Source organism: Mesoplodon mirus, assembly GCF_964341445.2.
Source record: "Mesoplodon mirus genome assembly, chromosome: 4".
Taxonomy (NCBI): Eukaryota; Metazoa; Chordata; class Mammalia; order Artiodactyla; family Ziphiidae; genus Mesoplodon; species Mesoplodon mirus.
In genome coordinates, this window is record NC_138979.1 from 2,110,702 (window position 1) to 2,115,644 (window position 4,943).

Here is a 4,943-nt window from a genome sequence, read left to right on the forward strand (position 1 = left end):
CGCCGGGGTCCCCAGGTCCGGCGTCGGCAGGAGCGGGAACCAGGGCTACCGGCCCCGGAGCGTTGGCGCGCCGTTCGGGCCCAAGCGGTCGAGTGAGCCCCGCGCCTCTCGCGCGCCCGGGCCGCCCTCGTCGGCCCCTGACTCACAGCTTCTGGGCCGGCCGAGGGGCGGCGCAGTGGACTCCAGCCGCCGCCTCCCCGCCTCTTCCATTTCCCCTTTCTCTCCGTAAACAGAAAGAGCCCGCCGGCTTGCGGGGCAGCCCGAGCCCCCGCGAGGGGAAATTCCGGCCTCCCCCCGCTGGCCCTCGGGGCGCTGGGCGGAGCTGGAGGAGGGACGGGGGTGGGGCGCGCCGGCAGCGGGTCGGCCTCGCCACGCCTCCCGGGGTCCCCTGCCGGCTGCGCGGCCCCGGCCCACCGCCTGGAAAAACACCCCCGAGGGCCCTCCGCCCTGGGGACCCGGCAGCCGCGGGGTAGAGGGCTCCCCGACGCGGAGCTGGAAAGGGCGGCCCTGCCTCCGCCCCCGGCCGCCGAGGGAAGCTCGTCTTTCCTAAGGTGCCGGCGCCCTCGGCGCTGCTGCGGGGTCCCCGGCCCTTTCCCGCGCCCCCATGCCGGAGGGTGTGTCTGTGTGCTCGGGTGGGGGGCGAACAGGGGCGCCGCGTGCTGCCCCCCCGCGCTGCAGGAGGCGCAGGGAGCTTCCCGGAACCGCGGCCCGCCCCGCTCAGGTTTCGGTCCAGGTCACACACGCAGAGGGGTGATGCCTGGCCCCCGGCACCGACCCAGTTTAAGGGCTTGGGAGAGGCTGCCGTGGGAGGTGACGGGCGCCGGACGAGGGCCGGGGTCCCCGCCAGCAAAAGCTGCTTTCGCTCTTTGCAGCCTCTATGGGAACTGGTTATTGGTGGCACCGCCCGGTTACAAAGTGTATCTGCCCCGTCTCCTCCTATAACCCCCAGCTTCGAGTCTGGGATTCTCTGTCCCGCTGGGGAAGAAGGTCCACGTGCGTCTCGAGCGATCTTCCTTCTCGAGTGGAAAGCGTTTTCTCTCGGCGAAGCCGGAAGGAAGTTTAGGGAAACAGCGCCTCCCTCCACGAAATCCTCTCTCCAGGACATTGCCGATACCCACTGAGAGGCGGCACACGCTCCCCCCCCAGCCCCGCGGCCCTGCCAGTACTTCCTGAGTATCAGGACATTTTGCAAGACAGCCCCGAGAGGGAGAGACGCTGTAAGGCACCGACCCTCTCCATCTCGGCGACCCGGACGTCGGACGCGCCAGGTGGAGTCCAGATTCCAAGTCCTCGCTGAGCCCGCGTCCGGCCCTTTCCTGTCCCCAGGCTCGTGTCGGGCCCACGCACCCTCACACGCACACAAGGGCAAGACTGCAGCGGACCCGCTCGAAGACTCTCCACGTTTCTCCTACGGAAAGTGAATTGTTATTCCCACCCAAGGGAGTCATCTGAGAATTGCCGGCGGACAGAGGCTAGCTGAGATGAGAAGCAAGGCCCTCGCTGTAGGACCTTAACGCCCATCACTTCTTTGTGCTTCTGGGCCCGCGGCGTTGGTGATAACAAGGGGATTGACAGACGCCCGAGACTTTAGTAAAAGCGAGCCCAACTAGCAAATTAAACGGTGACGACTGATTGGGGACCCTGAGCCATCCCCCAAGTTATTTTAAGTACTAGAGTGCAGCGGCATGAATGACGCGGGGCGAGTACCATTTCCAAGTGGTCTCAGGGCTGGACCACCCCCCGACCCTGGTCCAGGGGACCGGGCTTCTGCTCTTGCAGGAGGGCGCGCTGCCTGGACTGACCCTGCCGCCCTGACTCGGTAGATGCAGCCCGCGCCCAGGCGGGGAGAAGCCCGGCTGGCCTGGCCGCGGACTCCGTGGAATTTGGCCGGGACTCAAAAGCAGATTATCCCAGTCTCGGCTGAAACTGTAGCATCAGCTCCCTTCGCCTTTTCTCTGGGAACCAGATTGTCCTGGCTGTTGCCTCTAATCATAACGTGAGAGACGTCTCTCCTCTATCTGTTGTCTCTGACCAACGAAGGATGATCTTTATAAGCAATTTTAAAAATAGAAACATGGAACCACCCCCTTGATGAGCTAATGAAAACCACACCTAATCTTCTGGGAACTAAGTATTAGCCTTACTTCCTACATAGAGGTCTTCCAAATATAGTTGCATTTTAGGGAGCTGGTGAAATGGCTGCTCCAGCGGGGTTCTCGCTGGCTGTTCATTGCTTATGCAGTAGCAGATTTCAGCTGGTGGGGTGAATTAAGAGATTTTACTAAAATACATTTTTAAAGTCTAGCAAAGATTGGATCTGGTGACCCGGATTACCGGAGAGAGAGGACAATTGAAGAGAAAGAAAAAGTTTGCAGACTACTTGCATTTTTCTCCATCAAGACTTTGTAGCACAGGCTTGCAAAAGCAATACTGCTCAGCGTGCTAGAACAGTGAGGTTTAAACTTGCCAAGGAGAAACCACCGCAGCGGGAGTGTGCACAGCCAGAGGTGGCTGATTAAAGCACACTACAAAACAGCTCTGGAAGCTGTTTGCACCCAACAAAATGCACTTGAAAATTGAGCTGCAAGGTTGCAGTGTACTTGAAGAGGCTTTCTCCACTGGCAGGTTGCAACAATAATAGGTTTGTCGTCTGTAGTTTGGAAATCAGAGCCCCTTTACTCAACAGAACCAAAACGATGAACAGTGGTAGGTGACCCAGTCAGTGCATCAGCCAATGTAAGCTTAATGGGCTCTAGACTAATAAATAGAATACAGGACACTGCTTTCCAGTCTTCTTCATATTCAAAAAATATAATATTTTTAGAGAATACTGGGATAAACTGGAAAAAAGGGGATACCTATATATGGCTTGGTGAAAAATGTATTTCATTTTCTTAAATTATAATAACAGTAAAATACAAAAGGGTTTGAGGAAGATCATTAAATACTGAATTTCAGTAAAGCTTTAAATAAGATTTTTTTTTTTTTTTTTTTTTTTTTTTTTTTTGTGGTACGCGGGCCTCTCACTGCTGTGGCCTCTCCCGTTGCGGAGCACAGGCTCCAGACGCACAGGCTCAGCGGCCATGGCTCACGGGCCCAGCTGCTCCATGGCACGTGGGATCTTCCCGGACCGGGGCCGGTGTCCCCTGTGTCGGCAGGTGGACTCTCAACCACTGCGCCACCAGGGAAGCCCAAGATATTTTTAAAGTTAAGAGGAACTTGAGCCTGATTTCATGAGCATAACTTTTTTCTGTCTGGCTTTTGTTGCAGCTATACCTATTTACCCATCAAGAGGTTTAGACAATGACCTCTTTAAACTTCTGACAATAACCTTCAGATGAGAAACTGTACAGACACATGAGTAATCAATTTAAAACCACTACTACAATCTTTAAATTTTTTGAAGAGTTGAAATTGTATTTTAGAAGTCCAGTAGGTCTTATATTTTTCATTGACGTAGGTAAGTTTCTTATGATAATGTGAGTGGATTTCAGTGATAATTGAACTTTTTCATATTAAGTCTTTCTAAGTTACAAAGCTGTGATTTGCAAAACTTGCATGCACTGTCAGAGAATTTAGCTTGGATGCCACTAAAAAGACACAGCAGATGGAAGGATGAAGCGTCCGGGGGAGGAGATTCAGGACCGCCAGACCCACCCTGTCCCCCACCCTCAAGGCTGATGCTCCTTGGACTTTGGCCCTGCTCCTCTGGTACCTGAAACACAAACTGCTTCCTCCCGCCCAGCCCGGGTCCCCTGCAGCTGCTGGCGAGGAACCTGCTGGCCTCGCTTGGCATCTTGAGGTGGATTAAGATTCCATCAGACCTGTGGGGACCACCCCGTGTGCATCATAACATTCTGCTCTTCTCTCCCCGCCGCCCTGGCCACTCTACGGCATCCCAGAGAAGATTGCAGAGGCACCTGAATGCCTTAAGGAATACGGGGTATCTGTATTCCTGCCACATCAGCATGCAAGGCTTTCCCCTGCGGACCACCCAGAGGGCAGGCGAGGATGAAAGGGACAGTGTCCTGTGTCCTCATCCCTCCTTTGCCTCTCCTGACCTTCTGTCCTCACAACTTTTGCCATCACTGTGCAACGTGGGAACAGCAAGGAAGGAGGGCAGTGGGGCCCGGGGCAGAGATGGAGCCCTCACGTTGGGGAGATGGGGTGAGAAATCCCCTGCTTCCAGATGCTCTCAGCTGTGGCCATTGTTTATCTCTGAAGGCCGTGTTTAAACTGGGCCTAGGTGTGAGTTAGAGACATTTTGTTCTCATGTGCAGAAAGCTAAAACTCGGGTCTCTCAAAGTACCTACATCACGCGCCGTTCTGTATGAAATGTACTATTTTTTTTGTTCATTGCTTTGTGCTGTGACTTCCCCAAATGTCAGGTCCATGAACCACACTTTGAAAACAGAAACTACTGCCCTGTGCTTCTCTCTTCCACCTCCCAAATGGAAACTCCTGGTACAGCATTTCTTAATCTCGGGCTTCCGAGATTACCACATGGGTTGGGATACCCCCAGGAACTGTTCAAGGCTCTCTCCTCCGGCCAATGCAATAGCTTTCATTTCCCCCATTTTTAGAGGGGGGAAAAGGGCTCAGCAGTGAGGCTCCCCCAAACTGCATGGGGCCCAATGTTGGAGAAGTCCCTGATGGATTTGCGGAAATTATCTCCTAAGCATCTCTTTATTAGCCAGAGTCCCCTCATCCCGGGACCACACATCACCAGCAAACACGATGTGAGGGACCGGCAACTTATTGCTTGGGCAAGGCAAGGAATTGTTTTAAAAAATTAAGCACAGGGCTTCCCTGGTGGCGCAGTGGTTGAGAGTCCGCCTGCCGATGCAGGGGACACGGGTTCGTGCCTCGGTCCAGGAAGATCCCACATGCTGCGGAGCGGCTGGGCCCGTGAGCCATGGCCGCTGAGGCTGTGCGTCCGGAGC